This window comes from Hyla sarda, chromosome 9, assembly GCF_029499605.1.
Source record: "Hyla sarda isolate aHylSar1 chromosome 9, aHylSar1.hap1, whole genome shotgun sequence".
In the NCBI taxonomy this organism is placed as follows: Eukaryota; Metazoa; Chordata; class Amphibia; order Anura; family Hylidae; genus Hyla; species Hyla sarda.
The window spans coordinates 159,347,989-159,371,428 of record NC_079197.1 but is presented as its reverse complement, the minus strand read 5'-3'; positions in this window follow the sequence as shown (position 1 = coordinate 159,371,428).

The window sequence follows — 23,440 nt, the reverse complement described above, 5'->3', positions numbered from 1 at the left end:
AAATGGCTGCATTGGGCAGAAAAATACATGAAGACTAATTTTCAAACAGTCCTGTTCACTGATGAGTGCTGCGCAACCCTGGATGGTCCAGATGGATGGAGTAATGGATGATTGGTGGACGGCCACCATATTCCAACAAGGCTGCACTGTCAGTGTGATGTCCCAACAGGACATGGTCCTGTACTACCCTTAGGCCCTGTCAGATTGAGTCCCTCAGTGACCTGGGGGCTCCCCTGCAAGGTCTCTCCCCTGTTGGTTTTATAAAGGTGTGTATATTACTTTAATACCTAGACAGAATCCTTATGTATAGGTAGTATAGAGGACCTGTGGGAGGTCTCAAGGACTTGTGCAAGCTGTTGTACGTTATGTTATGCAGTCACATGATTTGTTGTCACATGTTCTCCCAGAGAGCACCAGCTTAACCTCTGAGATTCCATCTTAGTCTTTGCTGAGGCAGTAACCACCAGAGATCTCAGTGCAAGTGATCAGCATCTGGAAGACCCCAAAAGCTACAGTCATTCCAGTAAGTCTCAAGTCTATGTCTGCTGTCACTGAATCTAGTCAAATCCTGCGTATAGTTAAGTCAAGTCTAATTTCAAGTCAAGTTAACTACAAGTATATTGGTCCAGCAAGCTGCGAGGTCCTCTGGGTCCTGGCCCCCTCTCTGGGAATTCTGGCCTTAGCTGTAAAGATAATTCCATCTGTCTTATACTCAGTAAAGCTTCCGTTCGACCATAACTGGTTGTGGATTGTAGTCACCATGTTGTACTTGTGGTTTGGGGGATGCATCAAGTACATAGATCAAGTACAACATGGTGACCACATTGTGAATTACTGATTAATTAGTGGTTGGCTCGCCACAACTACACGATCTACACCTGCGTAGCACAGCAGAGTGACGGTGCTGAATGTCCATATTGGTCAAATTACAATTGGGCTTAGCACTCATTACCTACAGAAAGGGCAATAGTCTAGTGGAACATAGATCTTGTTCCTTATTCCACTAATTTGAGGAAGTGAGATATTTAAATCCACTGAACCAGATATCCAGGTTAATAGTGCCTCGCCCCATTAGTATTCAGTGGAGCATACATATATAAACATATGGTTGTATGTGAATGTCATCAGTTATAGATCTGGTATTTATCCGATAGTGGCACCGCTGTAAACAGGTACACATTGGATGCAATTGGGGGTTGTGTTTTTAATTGTGTGTTTCTCATCTTTATAATGTTGATTTAATAAAAGTTATATTTTAATAAAAAAAATTTGACTCATGGATATATAAAGGCTTTTTTTTTTTAACCCCCTAAGGGCTATATTGTTGATTGATGTAATGCCTAAATTCACCTGTGGGGGCACTGCAGTGAGAATTGAAGACTTGCTGTCAGGTTACAGCAGGTGGCTTTGAAGGTACCTGGAGGAAGACCATCTGTAATCAGTTTTATGTTGGCAGATCCTTCTAACAAAAAGGTATTGTAAAAAGCAGACAACCCCATCAAGCCTCGAAAATGTCAGAAGATCCTAGATGGGTCATTTCCTTAACCTTTTTTCGACAGCCAGAATTGTGGTAACTAAAGCCACAAATAAGAAGGAAGAACCGTGGGAAAAGATGTTCTATGGAGAGGAAATAATGATCAATTAAAACCATCTGCACTTGGGTTAAAGGTGGGACCCATCACAGCTTCCATAGGGTTAGTCACTCAGCTTTCCCAGACTTCGAAATACCAGATCTTCCTTATAAAAGATGCATTACTACACACTTTATTGAGCGCCATCAATCAGTTCCCATAAATCAGATTATGATGTGGAAAACATTAGCAGACTTGCTTGAAGGGGATTTCCCATAAAGCTGTCAATAGGACAATAGGGAGGCCGAGTACTGGGATCCCACTAATCCTCAGGCAGTGTCTTATGACGCATCCTATTAACACCTGTACACAAAATATTTTATAATATGTATATATTAGGATACAGGCTCGCCATAAATTTACCAGATTAGGAAGTGATGAACATGCCTTAAATTATTGCTGACAATACAGCGTAAAAAATGCACATGTAGGGGGCACATCTCGGGAATACCCAACTTTCTATTGATAAAAAAATAGGTATTGTATGTGGACGTAAGATTGGAAAGTTTATGCTGATACTGCAGTTGAGGGTTGGGTGGGTCGGAGCTGCGCTGGGAATGCACGTATATTTTCATAGAGCTCTCGAAGCTGAAGAATGTGGAGGAATGTCTGGTGTTACATAGCTGTGGATTCCATCATTCAGACAAGAACCTGTATACTTAAGTGGGGAGTTATAAGAATTAGAGAGTAAGGGAAGCACACCGCGTTGTATAAACAAGGCCAGGGATTTCCAGACCAACAATCTCAACAGGTTTCGGGGCATGCTTCGAACTATACATCACCAGCCTGACAAAAAGGGGTTGCCAAAGTATAGCCTGACATATTCCCGGAGGGCCCATCGACTTTTTTGGGCCAAACGTTACCTGTGCAAGACTCAATAATGTGGTAAAATAAATTTTTGAGACATACAGATATAGCATATGTTTGGGAAATGAACTAAAATTAGAATCAGACTACTGTACATGCAGAGCATTAAAGAAGGGGGGTTGTTAAAATTTGGCATTAATGAAAAAAGGCATACTTACCTAGCCCTGGGCCCCACAGCTCCCATTCACCTCTATCTTCTCTTTATTCCTGCTTCTGTGAAGAGCTCTTGATGCAGGACCTTCTCGCACAGCCAATCACTGGCCAAGACAGGACAGCAGTGCGGTCAGTGATTGGCTGATGGAGCAGATCCTTGCTTCAATTGCTCCACTTGAAAGCAGAAAAAACAGAGAAGATTGGGGAACTAGATGAAGGCAAACAGTAGCTGCCAAGGACCAATGGGGACCAGGGCTAGGTAAGTATGCCTTTTTTCTCAGCACAAATTCAAAATGCAACTCAAAATGCAACTGGTACAACTCTTAAAGCAACAAGACATTGTATAATACATTACAAAGCAGAACATATGTACAGGGGGGGAAACAAGTACAAGGGGGCCCAGGGGACACTAAAGGGAGGCTGCCAGATAGGGCAGCAACGGTACAGGGTAACACCTCCCATACTGGGCCACCACATATCCAACTGCTGGAGGCTTTATGTTCCAAACATTATTCATTTTCTAGCTCATAGAATCCAATAGCACGCTCTACTATGGTAGAAATAGGGATAGTAAAGTCTGCAGTCCTAGCCAAAATAGAAAAAAAATTGTTGCACAAGGGATTTGTAATGGTATATATCAATGCGGCTTCTTATTATTTTAATTACAAGAGACATTGGAAATAAATCCATCCAAAATTGGCGCAACATATCTGAGTTCACTTCGATCCCAAAAAAGGACCTTTCGGTCGTATTAACCTTCATCAACTTGGTATAACTGAACAATGGGGGAGATTCTCAAAAGTGCTGTAATTTCTGTTCCACCGATATTAGTCACACCTTTTTTTTTTTTTTTTTTTTTTTTCTCCTCACATTTTCACAGGTCTCTTGTGCTGCTTTGAAAATATGTGAAAATTCATTTTCTTTTTTTTTTCACAGCAATTTATTTTTTGTTGCAGCCATATTGGATTTTTTGCGCCAAAATGTCCGAGTTTGGCGCCCAAATCGGCAATTTTGTAGCCAAAATTTTACATCCCAGATAATTCTGGCGAAAACATCTCACAAAATATTCCATGGTTACTAGTGCCCAGACAAGTGATAACTGTATAAATAAAACATTTCTGAGCTTAAATGTGAGTGCAGGTGCAGTGACCAAGAAAAAAAAAATATTTTTTTTAATAACATTTTTCAATAATAATATTTTTTTTTATATAATTACTTTAACAACACCTTTTCGCAAAAAAAAAAACAATAAAACTACAACCATTTCTGTGATTTCTATCAAAAAGCTGGTGTGAAATTTTTGATGTAAACTGGACTTTCACCCCTTTGAAAATATCATGTAAAGCAGAAAATATACGTAGAAACGCCCACTTTTACAAAACTGATGTGAACAGTGTAAACCGCAGCACAAAGCTCTTTGAAAATGTGTTCGATACTTTTTGCACCAACATTTTGGCGCATTTTTTTGGGGCGCAAAATTCTTTCAGAACCTCCCCCAGTATGTCTAAATTCAACAATATAGGAAGAAAGTAGTATTCCAATGTCCTACAGCATCAGAGAGGATCTGATGCCCCATTCTATCACAAGAAAACCTCTTTGACATGACCAACCAAATATGCATTGGAAACTGGTCTTCTATGGGGGTGGCCTTTTCAACAAAGAAGTTTTAGTATGTAAAATATTTTGTTGAACATACAGAAAATCTGGATAGGGGGTGGTCTCCTCAAATAGGTGATCTTTTGGAGAGGTTTCACTGTCTATCCATACATCCTATGAGGCAGGAGGTAGTACGGGAGTCCCTGGCGGGGGTTTTCCCAAAGGTCCGACTTGCGGGAGTGGCGCTGCACCAGGAGGTGAAAGGAAGGACGTAGGCAGTGTAATTGTGAAAAACTGTTTTTATTTGCTGAAGTGCGGGTGGTACAAAGGCAAACAGGTTCTCACAATAAGCTTGACAGGCTGGACAACGCGTTTCAAGAGGGGATTCCTCTCTTCGTCAGGAATAGGAATCCCATCTCGAAACGCGTTGTCCAGCCTGCCAAGCTTATCCCCTCTCGAAACGTGTTGTCCAGCCTGCCAACCTTATTGCTTAGCAGGCTGGACAATGCGTTTTGAGAGGGGATTCCTCTCTCGAAACGCATTGTCCAGGCTGCCAAGCTTATTGTGAGAACCTGTTTGCCTTTGTACCACCCGCACTTCGGCAAATAAAAATGGTTTTCACAATTTCACTGCCTACATCCTTCCTTCCACCTCCCGGTGCAATGACGGTCCTGCAAGTCGGACCTTTGGGACAACCCCCGCCAGGGACTCCCACACTACCACCTGCTACGTTCTGAACCACTGTCTGCGGTACCGACTACCAGCGGCTCCCGGACTGTGCCACAACTTCCAAAAGCGCTAAACAGAGTTGTGCCTGCCGACAGCACAACCCCGCAAGGTAAGCGACATTTCACATTTTTTTTCTATCCACATTGCCAAACTTGTGGATAGATCAGAGCGCCGTTTCTCTTGTCTTTTTTCATCCACCTGCTACATACATCCTATGAGGGCATATGAGCAGGGGTGGTCTTAAATGGATGACCCACTGAACTATTCACCACCCACAGGGAATGGAGAAGATGTGACTCCTAGGTCTCAAAAAGGCACATAAAGGTGCAGCTTGAAGCTCCTGGGCTGTGACGCCATTGCTTTTTGTTTGGTCACATAAGACATTACGTTGTGTTGGATAGAAATTTACGATTTTACTTCGTTGAGATGATCAACCAAACTTGAATTGGCAATTGGCCTTCCAGGAGGGTGATCTTCTCAACAAAGATGGCCAGTATGGCTTATATATATGTTGAAACATACTGAAAATCTGGATAGGGGTGGTCTTCTCAAATAGATGGTCTTTCGGAGAGGTTTCAATGTCTTTCTATGTATCCTATCAGGGCACATAAGCAGGGGTGGTCCTAAACGGACAACCCCTTACACTTACCACCACCCACAAGGAATGGAGGAGATGTTACTTCTAGGTCTTTATGTCTCAAGTATATACAACAGAGGTGCAGCTTGAACCTACTGGGCTGTGTCACAATTGCTTTTTGTTTGGCCACGCAAGACATTAGATTGTATTGGATACTACTTTGGGATGACCAACCAAATTTGTATTTAAAGAGTACTTGTCATCTAACTATATTTTCTAAACTAACTCAGATTATATTCCCTAACGACTCCTAACTAGTGTTGGGCGCGAATATTCGCAATGTGAATATTTATCGCGAAAATTGCGAATATAGCGCTATATATATTCGCAATTATGAATATTCGCTTCTTTTTTTTTCACAGTACACATCAGTGATCATCCCTCCCTGCTTCCAGCTTGTGGTGTAAACAAGGCTCCAGTACTAGTTACTGTGTCAGAGTGACGGGCACCCGAATTAGAATATGTGAATTTTCGCGCATATTGATCCCTCCCTTTTAGCTCTTTTATCACGTGATATTGCGCATGCAAATTTTATGGCGAATGCGCATGCGAATTTTATGGAGCATAGTAAAAAAAGACCGTGAATAATGTGAATATGCAAATTTTGCGGATATATGACGAATATTCGTCCATATATTCGCGAAATATCGCAAATTCGAATTTGGCCTATGCAGCTCAACACTACTCCTAACACCCCTCCTGCCCTTTAAAAAAAAATTCTGAGCTTTAAATAGCTCTGTATCTTCCTTTCCCTTTGCTCACATTGTGTGAGCTCCCGGCAGAAGAAAGTGGGCGTTCCCCAGCACTCCCAGTCACTGAAGCCTGCGAGAGCTGTGCCTTACCATGCCCCGCATGCACTTTCTGAGTTTGGTCTCCGGCCAGGGCGCAAGGAGACCAAACTAACTGTTTGACATGCGGCAGAAAACAGAACAGAGCCACCTAGTGGCCGTTTATTCAATCACATTAAAAACAAGGTTTAGAATTTTAACAGCAAGTAAATAGCAAAGTGCCTTATAATTACATAAGGAACAATATATTAAAAGTTTCGTTTGGTGACAGGTACTCTTTAACCCCTTAAGGACGCAGGACGTAAATGTACGTCCTGGTGAGGTGGTACTTAACGCACCAGGACGTACATTTACGTCCTAAGCATAACCGTGGGCATCGGAGCGATGCCCGTGTCATGCGCGGCTGATCCCGGCTGCTGATCGCAGCCAGGGACCCGCCGGCAATGGCCGACGCCCGTGATCTCGCGGGCGTCCGCCATTAACCCCTCAGGTGCCGGGATCAATACAGATCCCGGCATCTGCGGCAGTTCGCGATTTAAATGAACGATCGGATCGCCCGCAGCGCTGCTGCGGGGATCCGATCATTCATAACGCCGCACGGAGGTCCCCTCTCCTTTCTCCGTGTGGCTCCCGGCGTCTCCTGCTCTGGTCTGTGATCGAGCAGACCAGAGCAGGAGATGACCGATAATACTGATCTGTTCTATGTCCTATACATAGAACAGATCAGTATTAGCAATCATGGTATTGCCATGAATAGTCCCCTATGGGGACTATTCAAGTGTAAAAAAAAATGTAAAAGTAAAAAAAAAATGAAAAATCCCCTCCCCCAATAAAAAAGTAAAACGTCCGTTTTTTCCTATTTTACCCCCAAAAAGCGTAAAAAACATTTTTTATAGACATATTTGGTATCGCCGCGTGCGTAAATGTCCGAACTATTAAAATAAAATGTTAATGATCCCGTACGGTGAACGGCGTGAACGAAAAAAAATTAAAAAAGTCCAAAATTCCTACTTTTTTAATACATTTTATTTAAAAAAAAATTATAAAAAATGTATTAAAAGTTTTTTATATGCAAATGTGGTATAAAAAAAAAGTACAGATCATGGCGCAAAAAATGAGCCCCCATACCACCGCTTATACTGAAAAATAAAAAAGTTAGAGGTCATCAAAATAAAGGGATTATAAACGTACTAATTTGGTTAAAAAGTTTGTGATTTTTTTTAAGCACAACAATAATATAAAAGTATATAATAATGGGTATCATTTTAATTGTATTGACCCTCATAATAAAGAACACACGTCATTTTTACCATAAATTGTACGGCGTGAAAAAAAAACCTTCCAAAATTAGCAAAATTGCGTTTTTCGTTTTAATTTCCCCACAAAAATAGTGTTTTTTGGTTGCGCCATACATTTTATGATATAATGAGTGATTTCATTACAAAGGACAACTGGTCGCGCAAAAAACAAGCCCTCATACTAGTCTGTGGATGAAAATATAAAAGAGTTATGATTTTTAGAAGGCGAGGAGGAAAAAATGAAAACGTAAAAATTACATTGTCTGAGTCCTTAAGGCCAAAATGGGCTGAGTCCTTAAGGGGTTAAAGCTCATGGGCTTGTGGTATCATTGTATTGATTAGACATTAACTATTAAAGGGGGAATCCGGTGGAAAACATTTTTTTTATTTTAAATCAACTGATAATATGTAATATACTGATAATATGTTTTTTGTTGCTTTTTCAGACTCACATGTGACAGAAAAGAACATCACACCTACAGTGATTCCAGCATACTTGTCCTTTTCTTGTTTTTATATGTACTGTGACTATTCCTTAAAGGGGTACTCCGGTGGAAAACATTTTATTTTATTTTTTTAAATCAACTGGTGTCAGAAAGTTAAACAGATTTGTAATTGACTTCTATTAAAAAATCTTTACCCTTCCAGTACTTTTTAGCAGCTGTATGCTACAGAGGAAAATCTTTTCTTTTTGAATTTCTTATTTGTCTTGTCCACAGTGCTCTCTGCTGACACCTCTGTCCGTGGTTCAAAGCAGGACAGGTTTGCTATGGGGATTTTCTCCTGCTCTGGACAGTTCCTGACACGGACAGAGGTGTCAGCAGAGAGCACTGTGGACAAGACAAAAAATAAATTCACAAAGAAAAGAATTTCCTCTGTAGCATACAGCTGCTAAAAAGTACTGGAAGGGTAAAGATTTTTTTAATAGAAGTAATTTACAAATCTGTTTAACTTTCTGGCACCAGTTGATTAAAAACAAAAAACTAAATTCCACTGGAGTACCCCTTTAAGTTGTTAACACTAAAGGCACAGTCTTTAAATACATGCTGTATAGTATCCCACCAGTGTGCTTACAGCTGTTGCAAAACTACAACTCCCAGTATACCCTGCTGAAAAGTACTGGAAGGGTAAATATTTTTTAATAGAGGTAATTTACAAATCTGTTTTACTTTCTGGTACCAGTGGATTTAAAAAAAAAAAATGTTTTCCACCGGAGTACCCCTTTAAAGGGGTACTCCGGTGAAAACCTTTTTTCTTTTAAATCAACTGGTGGCAGAAAGTTAAACATATTTGTAAATGACTTCCATTAATAAATCTTAATCCTTCCAGTACTTATTAGCTGCTGAATGCTACAGAGGAAATTTCTTTCTTTTTGGAACACTGATGACATCACGAGCACAGTGCTCTCTGCTGACATCTCTGTCCATTTTAGCAACCGTGCACAGCAGATGTATGCTAAGGGCAGCATGGTGGCTCTGTGGTTAGCACTGCTGCCTTGCAGTGCTGGGGACTTGGGTTCAAATCCCACTAAGGACAACAATAAATAATGTGTTATTATTATTATACTGACGTCAGCGGAGAGCATTCCAAAAAGAAAAGAATTTCCTCTGTAGTATTCAGCAGCTAATAAGCACAGGAAGGATTAAGATTTTTTAATAGAAGTCATTTACAAATATGTTTAACTTTCTGCTACCAGTTGATTTAAAAGAAAAAAAGTTTTCATCGGAGTACCCCTTTAATTTGAATAGTGAAATACTCACCTATAGCAGTGCTTTCCATCCAGGGTGCCTCCAGCTGTTGCAAAACGACATCTCCCAGCAGGCCCGGACAGCCGAAGGCTGTCCGGGCCTGCTGGGAGATGTCGTTTTGCAACAGCTGGAGACACCCTGGTTGGGAAACACTGCTTTATAGTGTAATTCTATCTCTTTGTTATTATCATGGTCTATGTTCCTCCACCTACAGCATCATTGCTGATCTCAGATGCCTATGGAAAGTGCGACTATATATCAGTAAAGTGACTCATAGTGTAAGATAGTTCAAAGACCTTTGGCTAGAAAGACTAACACATTTCCATGTGCTTTATTCTTCATTTCTCCCTTTGACTGCTTATCATATTACACAGTGTCTGCCCTTATCTGCTGGATTTATGTTGTTTTACAGATAGATCTGTACAGCCTGTTCTCTATTAATACAATGCAGTATGTTTGCGTTATCTCACTGCGCACACAACCACACAATAGATTTCAGCACTTTTTTTTTTTTTCCAATTCAGGGTACAAAGGTCTGTTCACACAAGGGTGCACGTGCTGGTGCCTATACAGACACCTCCAGGGACCAGCCACTGCCAGCCATAAGATACATGCATATACAGTGGGGATCAAAAGTTTGGGCACCCCAGGTAAAAATTTGTATTAATGTGCATAAAGAAGCCAAGGAAAGATGGAAAAATCTCCAAAAGGCATCAAATTAAAGATTAGACATTCTTATATGTCAACAAAAGTTGGATTTTATTTCCATCATTTACTCTTTCAAAATAACAGAAAACAAAAAAATGTTGTCTGCAAAAGTTTGGGCACCCTGCAGAGTTAATATCTGGTACTGCCCCCTTTGGCAAGTATCACAGCTTGTAGACGCTTTTTGTAGCCAGCCAAGAGTCTTTCAATTCTTGTTTGAGGTATCTTTGCCCATTCTTCCTTACAAAAGTCTTCCAGTTCTTTGAGATTTTTGGGCTGTCTGTCATGCACTGCTCTTTTAAGGTCTATCCATAGATTTTCAATTATGTTGAGGTCAGGAGATTGTGAAGGCCATGGCAAAACCTTCAGTTTAGGCCTCTTGATGTAATCCCCCGTGGATTGATTTCGAGGTGTGTTTAGGATCATTATCCATTTGTAGAAGCCATCTTCTCTTTGTTAACACACCAACACAGGTGGGCTCAGCACTAAATGCCACGGGGTGCTACCAAGTGCATCTATAACCAACATATAAACACAAGAAAGAAAAAGAGGACACACTATTTGATGCACACCCAAATAAAGAAATCACATAGTTTTATTAAATCATTAGACATGAAAAAGACATAAACAATTAAAAACATCTAAAAAGGCCCACTGGCCAGCACACAACAGGGGGGGACCACTCAAGGCCCCACCCAGGACACCTCCGATTGCACAGATATAATTACACTATACCACTGGCCCAATACATATCACAGCACTAGAAATTCATAGTAACGCTGCATCCCTAACAATATATTACATACAACCTGATCCCGGGATCTAGTACACAGAGAGAGAGAGAGCGCAGGAACAGTGGTACAAGGTAAGTGATAATCAGGCAGGTGTCCCCCTAGACCCCACGCATTCCAAAATTTGCTGAAACGTTATTGAATCCATTTTTCCTTCTACTCGTGAGATGTTCCCTATGTCACTGGCTGCAATGCAACCCCAAAGCATGATTGATCCACCCCCATGCTTAACAGTTGGACAGAGGTTCTTTTCATTAAATTCTGTTCCCCTTCTTCTCCAAACGTACCTTTGCTCATTCCGGCCAAAAAGTTAAATTTTAACCTCATCGGTCCACAGAACTTGTTTCCAAAATGCATCAGGCTTGTCTATATGTTCATTTGCAAAGTTCAAACGCAGATTTTTGTGGTGAGGACATAGAAGAGGTTTTCTTCTGATGACTCTTCCATGAAGACCATACTTCTCTTTATAGTGGAATAGTGTACCACAACTCCAGTGTCTGCCAGATCTTTCAGGAGGGATTGTGCAGTCAAATGTGGGTTTTGAATAGTTTTTCTCACAATCCTGCGAGCTGTTCTGTCTGATATTTTTCTTGGTCTTCCAGATCTTGCTTTAACTTCCACTGTTCCTGATGACTGCCATTTCTTAATTACATTCCGAACAGAGGATATTGACATCTGAAAACGTTTTGCTATCTTCTTATAGCCTTCTCCAGCTTTGCGAGCGTCAACTATTTTCAGTTTCAGATTTCTAGACAACTGCTTAGAACCCATGGTGCTGATTGTTGGGGCAAGGTCAGATGAGTCTGGGCATTTAAAACCTTTGAGATTGACATCACGTGGTCTTCCCAGATGATGATTGAGAACAATCCATGACACTGGCAGGTCTCAGCTTTGCAAAGGGGGCAGTGCATGCTATAAATTCTGCAGGGTGCCCAAACTTTTGCAGACGCCATTTTTTTTTTCTGTTATTTTGAAAGTGTAAATGATGGAAATAAAATCTAACTTTTGTTGACATATTATAAGAATGTCTAATCTGTAATTTGATGCCTTTTGGAGATTTTTCCATCTTTCCTTGGCTTCTTTATGCACATTAATACAAATTTTTACCTGGGGTGGACAAACTTTTGATCCCCACTGTACATCCCTGGACCCCCCTATAGCTACATCCCTGGACCCCCCTATAGCTACATCCATAGCCCCCTCCTCCTATAGCTACATCCCTGGACCCCACTATGGCTACATTCCTGGACCACCCAATAGCTACATCCATAGCCCCCCCCCCCCTATAGCTACATTCCTGGACACCCTATAGCTACATCCATGGCCCCCACTATGGCTATATTCCTGGACTCCCCTATAGCTACATCCATGCCCCCCCCCCCCCCATAGCTACATCCCTGGACCTCCCTATAGCTACAACCCTGGACCCCCCCCATAGCTACATCCCTGGACCATACTATTGGAAATCAGAGAATTATCCCAGGATCTGATAAAACCACCATTGAGCAAACACATGAATGAACACACAAAGGTGGAATTCATAACATAATAATACAAAATGTAACATCAGCGTCATGTGGCAAATATGTAACTTATGACTGGATCCGGCTGGTTTGTTTATCACAAATGTTTTCTGTGTTTGAGTCCTGTATATTTAGAAACCGAGAAATCAGCAAATCTGTCAAAAAAAGAAAAAAAAACTAAAAAAAAAAAAAAAACAGGCTGATGTAACATGAGCTCAAAGTCAAGAAACAGCTATCACATGATCTGTGCAAACTCGATGACGCTTCACTGCCCCCCCCCCCCCCCAACCAACCCAACACTCCCTGTACACACACACCCAGCTATTGCAACAGGAAGAAACACGTCGTGAGCGAAACCTCAAACACATATACACGTACACACACCCAGGAGACAAAACACAAACACATATATATAAACACACACAACTAGGAGACATAATACCACGAGCTGTGTACAAACAACAACCCTGATATACCACACATCGGGCCAAAGCAGACAACCTACCCTGGTGATTCCCATTAGGGAGCCTCCGGCTGTTGCAAAGATACAACTCCCAGCATGCCCGGACAGCCGTTGGCTGTCCGGGCATGCTGGGAGTTGTAGTTTTGCAACAGCCGGAGGCTCCCAGGTTGGTAAACAGCGACCTACCCATTGTTTATTTGAAGAAAGGGATCGGGGATTGTGTATTAGTCTGAAACTCTGGAGACACATGGGTTTGCATAGGAGCTGTGTACACGAAACGATAGATATGCAATCAGGACTATTTGCATTGGAGTATTTGCAAATTATACATACCCTATAATCTTATCATATTGCACTTCGGTGCTATATCACTTACAATGGGCTCCCTTAGTGTTGCTGTGGTGGCCCAATACGGGAGGTGTTACCCCGTTCCCTTGCTGCCTCGTCAGGCGGCCTCCTGCAGTGTCCCCTGGGCCCCCCCTGCACTAGTTTTATTGTCATTATGTGTTATCCCTATGTTACATATGTAAAGGTGTTATGACTTTAAGAATGTTGTCGTGTGATGGTTACCCAGCAGGTATCAGTGACCAGGTGACTTAAGGGTGACCAATGGGACCCCCCAGAGCCTCCCCCATAAAAGCCCAGGGGTGGAGCCTCTGCTCTCTCTCTTTGTCTTTGCTGAGGTCCAGTCAAGTCGAGCCTAAGTATGTGTCCAGAGTCATCGGAGGCCTAAAGTCCAGTCTACAGCCACAAGCTACCAACCTGCAAGTAAACCACAGTCATAGTGTTGTTAGTCACAAGTCAGTCAAGTCACAGTCATCTGTCTAGTCAGCGTGGCCTGCACTAAATTGTCCACATCTACTACAAGTCCCAGCAAGCCCTTAAGGTCTCAGAAATTACTGGTCACCTCCGTGGGCATGGCAGAACTGTATTGACTTTTCCACCTGTCTAACATCAGTAAAGCTACTGTTGTCAGTAATTTGGCGTCGGAGTCATTATAGCCCCGGTGCCAAGCCCAGGATCCTGCAGTATACCTTTGGGTGGTATTGAGGATAAACCACGTCCTAGCATCACGAATACAAGGGGTTAATGCCATCTGCCCCTAGGGTAATTCCATCTGCCCTTTGCATCACACCCTCTAGCACAACTTTTGGCATCACGAACAGGATGCGGGTGTGTGCCCCCAGTCTGAACTGTGTCCAGTATTGTCAGAAAATCGCATGGCGATGCAAATAAAGTTTGCGAGGAGGAACCAAAGAGACGCTCTGTGTTGCACAGGGGAAGATATTTCCGACTGGACCAAAACAGGAAGTTCCCTGGACGCAGCCATATTGGAAGCTTCGGCTGCTACACTCGTCTCTGTTGTTATCTGTTAAGCACCCACTGCAGCACAGACTCTGCAAACACCAACGATTTTCAGTATCAAGTCTCCGGTGCCAGTAGCTATCAGTATTAACTCGTTAGTACCCGCAAGTAGGGTTGCCACCTCAGAAAGATACCGGTCGTGGGTGTGGCTATGTGGGGGTGGAGCTAAAAAAAGGGGAGGGGCCGATTGCACAGATGTCGAGGGATCAGGGGTTTAAGAAATGTCATGGGGAATGGGTGGTAAAGAAATGTCATGGGGGATGGGGGGGTAAAGAAATGGCATGGGAGATGGGGGGTAAAGAAATGGCATGGGGGATGGGGGGGGGTAAAGAAATGGCATGGGGGATGGGGGGGTAAAGAAATGGCACAGGGGATGGGATGGATACAATATATATGCGGGGGGAACTTTCCTATATTGCACAAAAAATTACATTTAGAGAATAAAACTTACAATTGTAAATAACATTTATTTAACAGGCAATAAATTTAAGGGGATACCCAGCAAATATAAATATAATATAAATACATTTGACAACCTCACCAAATAGTGCAAATGCAAACATTGTAACAGCTCCTCTGTATACGCACAACCAACAACAAAAAATAGGATGAAAAAATCATCAACACCAAATTGATACCGATAAAGCCCTCATATAGCTCTGTAGGTGGAAAATGGAAAATGTTGTACTGAATAAAACCACTATACACAGACCAGTATACTATAAAGGATCTGTACACAATATAAGTGATTATATACAGGACCATATGGCGGTAGATATCAGCTGTACACAGGATGTGTATACAATGTAAGTGATTATATACAGGACTATATGGCAGTAGATATCAGCTGTACACAGGATGTGTATACCATATAAGTGATTATATACAGGACCATATGGCGGTAGATATCAGCTGTACACAGGATGTATATACCATATAAGTGATTATATACAGGACCATATGGCGGTAGATATCAGCTGTACACAGGATGTGTATACCATATAAGTGATTATATACAGGATCATATGGCAGTAGATATCAGCTGTACACAGGATGTATATACCATATAAGTGATTATATACAGGACCATATGGGAGTAGATAACAGCTGTACACAGGATGTATATACCATATAAGTGATTGCAGTTACATTTTGGGACTCACAATTACGTCTTTTCTGATCAGGGGCGTCCTCTTTCCTTTTCTTCTCCATCCGGATAAGACCGCCATGTGGATCTCTTAACATGTGCAGGAAAAACGTGTCAGACTCGGCATATTTTCAGTGCCCTCCTCTACACAATCTTCCATCTATAGGCCCACAAACTGTAATAATGCCCTCCTTGGTGTCCTGCACAGTAAACGGGCAGGTAGGTAGGTAGCCAGGTAAATAGGTAACTAGGTAGGTAGATCAGGAAGCCAGATATGTAGGTAGGGGGCTAGCTAGGTAGTTAGGCAGCCATGTATGAAGGCCAGGTACATAGTCAGATAGCCTGGTATGTAGGTAAGTAGTTAGGCATCCAGGTATAAAGTTAGGTAGCCCCCCCAATAAGTATAGGTAGTTGCACCCCCCCCCCCCCATTCCCTATAGGCAGAGTCACCCCCTCTCTTCCCCATAGGTATAGGCAGTTACCCCCCCCCTCTCTTCCCCATAGGTATAGGCAGTTACCCTCCCCCTCTTCCCCATAGGTATAGGCAGTTACCCCCCCCCCCTTCCCCATAGGTACAGGCAGTTACCCCCCCCCTCTTTCCCATAGGTATAGGCAGTTACCCCCCCCCCCTCTTCCCCATAGGTATAGGCAGTTACCCCCCCCCCCCCTTCCCTATAGGTAAAGGCAGTTACCCCCCCCCCCCTCTTCCCCATAGGTATAGGCAGTTACCCCCCCCCCCCCTCTTCCCCATAGGTATAGGCAGTTACCCCCCCCCCATAGGTAAAGGCAGTTACCCCACCCCCTCTCTTCCCTATAGGTATAGGCAGTTACCCCCCCCCCACCCCCTCTCTCTTCCCTATATGTATAGGCAGTTACCCCCCCCCCTCTCTTCCCCATAGGTATAGACAGTTACCCCCCCCCCCCTATTCCCTATAGGTAAAGGCAGTTACCCCCCCCCCCTCTTCCCCATAGGTATAGGCAGTTACCCCCCCCCTCTTCCCTATAGGTAAAGGAAGTTACCCCCCCCCCCCTCTTCCCCATAGGTATAGGCAGTTACCCCCCCCCTCTTCCCCATAGGTATAGGCAGTTACCCCCCCCCCCTCTTCCCCATAGGTATAGGCAGTTACCCCCCCCCCATAGGTAAAGGCAGTTACCCCCCCCCCCCTCTCTCTTCCCTATAGGTATAGGCAGTTACCCCCCCCCTCTCTCTTCCCTATATGTATAGGCAGTTACCCCCCCTTTCTTCCCCATAGGTATAGGCAGTTACCCCGCCCCCTCTTCCCTATAGGTAAAGGCAGTTACCCCCAACCCTCTCTTCCCCATAGGTATAGGCAGTTACACCCCCCTCTTCCCTATAGGTAAAGGCAGTTACCCCCCTCTCTTCCCCATAGGTATAGGCAGTTACCCCCCCCCTCTCTTCCCCATAGGTATAGGCAGTTACCCCCCCCTCTTCCCCATAGGTATAGGCAGTTCCCCCCCCTCTTCCCCATAGGTATAGGCAGTTACCCCCCCTCTTCCCCATAGGTACAGGCAGTTACCCCCTCTTCCCCATAGGTATAGGCAGTTGCCCCCCCTCTTCCCCATAGGTATAGGCAGTTACCCCACCCCCTCTTCCCCATAGGTATAGACAGTTACCCCCCCCTCTTCCCCATAGGTATAGGCAGTTACCCCCCCCCCCCTCTTCCCCATAGGTATAGGCAGTCCCCCCCCTCTTCCCCATAGGTATAGGCAGTTACCCCCCCCCTCTTCCCCATAGGTATAGGCAGTTACCCCCCCTCTTCCCCATAGGTATAGGCAGTTACCCCCCCCTCTTCCCCATAGGTATAGGCAGTTACCCCCCCTCCTCTTCCCCATAGGTATAGGCAGTTACCCCCCCCCCTCCTCTTCCCCATAGGTATAGGCAGTTACCCCCCCTCCTCTTCCCCATAGGTATAGGCAGTTACCCCCCCCCTCCTCTTCCCCATAGGTATAGGCAGTTACCCCCCCCCTCCTCTTCCCCATAGGTATAGGCAGTTACCCCCCCCCTCTTCCCCATAGGTATAGGCAGTCCCCCCCCCTCTTCCCCATAGGTATAGGCAGTTACCCCCCCCCCTCTTCCCCATAGGTATAGGCAGTTACCCCCCCCTCCTCTTCCCCATAGGTATAGGCAGTTACCCCCCCCCCTCTTCCCCATAGGTATAGGCAGCCCCCCCCTCTTCCCCATAGGTATAGGCAGTTACCCCCCCCCTCTTCCCCATAGGTATAGGCAGTTACCCCCCCCCCCTCTTCCCCATAGGTATAGGCAGTTACCCCCCCCTCTTCCCCATAGGTATAGGCAGTTACCCCCCCCCTCTTCCCCATAGGTATAGGCAGTTACCCCCCCCCCTCTCTTCCCCATAGGTATAGGCAGTTACCCCCCCTTCCCCATAGGTATAGGCAGTTACCCCCCCCCCTCTTCCCCATAGGTATAGGCAGTTACCCCCCCTCCTCTTCCCCATAGGTATAGGCAGTTACCCCCCCCCCTCCTCTTCCCCATAGGTATAGGCAGTTACCCCCCCCCTCCTCTTCCCCATAGGTATAGGCAGTTACCCCCCCCCTCCTCTTCCCCATAGGTATAGGCAGTTACCCCCCCCCCCCCTCCTCTTCCCCATAGGTATAGGCAGTTACCCCCCCCCCCCTCTCTCTTACACATAGGTGTAGTAAGTTACCCCCCCCCCCCCCCTTGGAATTGGGGTGGGTGGGTGGGGGGCAAATTGCCACAGTGGTATTGGGGTGGGTGAGGTGCTATTCAGAGACACACACACACTGGCCGACAGACACACAAACACTGACTGACAGACACACAAACACTGACACACACATAGTAACAGACACACTTACCTACTACCGCAGCACCTCTCCAGTCTCCTCTCAGTCTCGGCGAGTGACATGACTTCCTGCGCGGGTCTGCGGAGTGACGTCACTTCCGCAACGTCCCTCCGCAGATCCGGCCCCACAGCATTGCACAGGTAAAGTTTTAGACTGGGACTGGGAGACAGGGACAGCCTCAGAGTCAGACAGGGTGCTGTGATGAGCGGCATGGTGCGGGCGTGCGGCCCGCACCCCCGCTCAGCGGTGCCGGCACTGAACAGAACAGGATTTTTTTTTTTTTTTTAGGTTAGTGTGACGACAGTGAATGAAAAATACCGCCCATTGCATGGCCGGTATTTTTCATCCAAACTTACCGGCACAGCCCGGAATCTGAATGAAAATACCGGCTGTGCCGGTAAAATACCGACATGGTGGCAACCCAACCCGCAAGTCTGGTCGCAAGATGAATTACAACTGGGTGCCTGCAAAATAGAGGGGAAGCATCCATTACAGTACCCCCATCAGTCAAGTCAAAGCCGCTGCCGCACAACAGTAAGCATGTGAAAGGAGAACACACCTTATTTCCCTCAAAGCGACAGCGCACTCAAACTTCAACAGGATGTCAGAACCCAGCTCTCCAGATCAATCGGGCAACAGTGCCCCTTCATCTCCAGCAGCAAGGTCTTCACCTGCCCCAGCAGCCAGGATCTAGCCAGCCCTGCCTGCAGTCAGAATCAACAGTCCTGGTGTTCAAGCGTTTGCACCGATATTCATGGGGAACCCTGTCCTCCCTAGCTACAATGGAGACCCCTTCACCTTGAGGGGTTTCAAAGAGAGGATCCAAAGTTTGTCTTTTACTCTTTCCCTCCTAAGCAACAGCTGCAATTGCTCACAGGACAACTCCAGGGACCAGCACTAGAGGAAGTCCGCACCTGGCCAGCCTCCGAGAAGGTGACTGTAGAGCAGATCTTTGAAGGACTGTAACAGGTATTTGAGTCACATTCTCCATCAGAGGTACGTTTCCAGCTATATGAAATGAGACAAAAGCCAGGTGAGACCTTGAGAGCATATGCCGTAGCCCTACAGAATGCCCTAGAGACTGTCCAAAAATTAGATGGTATAACTCCCGAGCAGGGCAACAAGGTGTTAATGGACAGATTTATTGATGGGGCTCATAATAAGTGGCACAAAGCCCAGCTGAGAATGTTAGTGGTCCAAAACCCCAACATGTCATTCCCCGCTTTCAAGACTTGCTCTCCAAGAGATTGAGTCCAGGACTGAGTTAGAGGAAGTTTGTACACCCCTTAAACCCGTTCAAGAGCCATTGGAGGCAGTAGCCAGACCTATACCATCACCGTCACCAGCCCCCACCCCAGTGTCCTCTACTTTGGCAGTCACTGCAGCCTCAGATTTACAGAGTGTTAGGCTGGACATTGAACAACTGACTAAAGCTGTGAAGGAGCTTGCCACCCGGGCCGCTCCACCTTACCGTGAACCGCCCCTGCCTAGAAAACCTGCCCCTGCTCCCCGCAATTTCAATTACCGCAATCCTACACCCAATAGACCCTCGGGGACTCCAAGACCCTTTTCACTTACTGTAATAAGTCAGGACATTGGAAAATGCAGTGCTGGGATTTAAACAGATTTCCCCTGAGGTCGAGGACCAGCCCTCAGGAAAACAGTCATCAGTTCCAATCCCCGAACGACCTCAGTCAGGACTCTCACTTTATGTCGCCTCCTGCCCCTATGTAAAAATTGTTGTAGAAGGTGTACCGTTGGAGGCGTTGATAGATAAAGGGTCACAAGTGTCTACTATACCTAAAAGTGTTTTCTATCAGCATTGGGATGCTAGTTTATTGTGTGAGCCTGATGATGTTAACTTCAGAGTAGTGGTGGGTAATGGGCAACCAGTCCCCAGACATGGATACTGGGAGCCAACTATTCAGTTGGGAAAGCATGTACTTACCAGGCAGGGAGTGATTGTAACTAATGTGACAGATAAGGAGTCTGCTGAGTTTATATTGGGGATGAACATCATGAAAAATTGTTTTGCTGAAATATTAGATGCCTTGCATGCCTCTCTTCCATATCTGTTCCCTTCAGGCCAGCGGGCTGCGCAGCACCACTTGGAAGTTCTACAGGTGGAGCAGAAGTTTGCTAACAAGCAAGGTGAAATCTGCAGAGTATTAGGTCGGTGACCTTACAACCCAACACGGAGACCATCATCTGGTGTTGTGCACATCCCGGAGTCAAGAATAGGGACTATTAAGCCCTGCTGGAACCTATGCAATTGGAAGATCATCCTCTTGTCCGAGCTGCGAGAAGCCTTGTCACTGTCACCAACGGAAGAGTCCCGGTGCGGTTAGTAAACCTGTCTGATTCTGCTACTGTCTTAACTAAATACACTCCTGTAGCCCAGCTGTACCTCCTAGAGTCGGAGGACATTGTGACAGAACGTCTGGTGGCCCGTCAGCGTGCAGCTCAATTTGTCGAAGGATCCAGTGTGAGCCCTCAAGAGCCCTGGTGGGTGCAACTCCAGGTTGGAGACGACACTACCCCAAGGGACCAAGTCAATGGAATCATCAATGTCGCCAAGAGGTACCATGAGGCTTTCAGCAAGCACCCCACAGACTTTGGGAATACTTCAATGATCCAGCACCGAATCCTCACAGGTGACAGCCCACCTATAAAGGAAAGACACCTTCTGGTCACGGCAGGCATGTGTCAGACTGTCAGGAAGATGCTAGCCGACATGAAAAAGGCAGATCTTATTCAAGAAAGCTGGAGCCCCTGGGCGGCGCCACTTGACCTGGTCAGGAAGACGGAACCATTTGCTTCTGTGTTGACTACAGGAAACTGAACAATGTCACACACAAGAACGCCTCCCTCACAGCACTCGGGTCGGCTGCTTACTTCTCCACCCTGGACTTGACCAGCAGATACTGGCAAGTGCCCATGGCCATGGAGGACCATGAAAAGACTGCCTTCGTGACACCCATGGGACTGTTCGAGTTTAAAAGTATGCCGTTTGGGCTGTGAAATGCCCTTGCTACGTTCCAGCGTCTGATGGAAAGGTGCCTGGGCCATCTGAATTTTCAAAGTGTCCTATTGTAGCTGGATGATGTCATTGTGTATTCCAAGTCCTACCAGGAACACCTCAGCCATCTGTCAGCATCCTTCAAGTCCTAATCAAGCATGGATTGAAGATTAAACCGTCAAAGTGTCATTTGCTCAAACCTCAAGTCCATTACTTGAGTCATGTTGTCAGTGCAGAGGGAGTCCAGCCCAATTCTGAAAAGGTGCCAACTCCACGCACGCTGAAAGATGTCAGGAGCTTCCTGGGATTTGCCGGCTACTAATGCCGCTTCATCCCACACTTCACCCAGATTGCAGAACCCCTCACAGCTCTCCTACGGGGTATGGCGAAGGAGCATTATAATGGAAGACTACCGACTGAATGGGCCGAAGAGCAGGAGACAGTGATCCGAGCTCTTAAACATCTGTTGACCAAACCACCCATCCTGGCGTATGCAGACTACAGTCAGTCATTCCGGCTATACACTGATGCCAGTTTTGATGGTCTTGGAGCTGTCCTGTCCCAAGTCTAGGAAGGACAAGAGCGAGTAATTGCCTATGCCAGTCGTAACCTCTGAGTAGTAGAGAAGAACAATGCTAATTACAGCTCATTCAATTTGGAACTTCTCATCCTGGTATGGGCCTTGACCGAAAAGTTAAAAGACTATCTGGCTGCCACGCCATTCACTGTCTACACGGATAACAACCCGTTGGCTCACCTGAACATTGCCAAGTTGGGTGCCATCGAACAGCGTTGGGCTTCAAGATTAGCTAATTACAGTTTCACCATCAAGTACAGAAGCGGCAAGTCAAATGTCATTGCCAATGTACTGTCTCGAATGACCCCCAGCGAAGAACCATTCTATCAACGGTTCGTGAACCAGAATGTTGTGACTGCCCTCATGGATGGTGAACACAGGTCTGAAAAGGTTAAAGAAGACCTATACACCTGGAAGACTCTTCAAGACGAAAGTCGAGTCAGTTGGACTACCTTCTGGCGAAAAAGGTACCAACCCGCCAACGAGTTGAAACGTCTGTGGCGACAGAGGGAGCCACTGCTTGTGCACAAAGGACAGTTGTGCCAAAATTCTTTGGATCCGGTCTTCAGTGATCGACTTCATCAGATTCTGGTTCCCCAAAGAGACATGATGATGGTCCTCAATGCATAACATGATCAGTCGGGACACTTTGGAGTCCACAAGACCGAGGCTACTGTCAGGTGAAGATTCTATTGGATCGGAATGCAGAGCGACAATGAGAAATGGTGCAGTGAATGTGCTGTCTGTAACGTCACCAAGAACGTGTGCAAGGACACAAGAACACCCCTCCATTCCATCCAGAGTGAAAGGCCTAACCATTTGGTCGCGCTAGACCATTTCAAGTTGTCTCCTAGCTAGTCCGGGTACACTTATACTCTCACCATGGTGGATCACTATTCTAAATGGGTTGTCGTTGTAACTGTTAAAGACCTCACAGCCAAGACAGCAGCCCAGATGTTCTACTCCAATTGGGTACAAACCCTTGGGTGCCTGAAGTCTGTCCTAACGGACCATGCAACGGCCTTTGAGGCCAAACTCTTCCAAGAGCTGTGTCAATTCCATGCCTGCAAGAAACTCCGGACTACCTCTTACCACCCCCCAGGGGAACGGGCTCTGTGACTGCATTAATCAAGTCTTTATCCACATATTGCGAGCAGTCTCTGTGTCATGACAGGAAGAGCGGCCCCGACTGCTACCTGAACTATTGGAGATCTATAATCTACTGTTCTACGGGGTACACCCCTTTCTACTTGATGATGGTACTACATGGGCAGCTGCCTAAAGACTGAACATTTGGGCTTCAAGCCCCATTCAACAACTCTCCACAAGCCTCCCTAGAGTGGGTCTCTGACCACCAGAGAAGAATCCAAGAGGCCAAAGAAATTGTCAGCAAGAAGATGGGCAAGGCCCAGCAGAGACAACAGGAGGACAATAAACGCCATGCCTCTGCCAAACCACTTCAATTGGGCGATAAAGTCTGGCTGTGGAAGTTTCCAAGAACACATCCACACCGTTTATCTGGTGTAGGATTCTATTGTGGCACTTGTAGTCCGCTG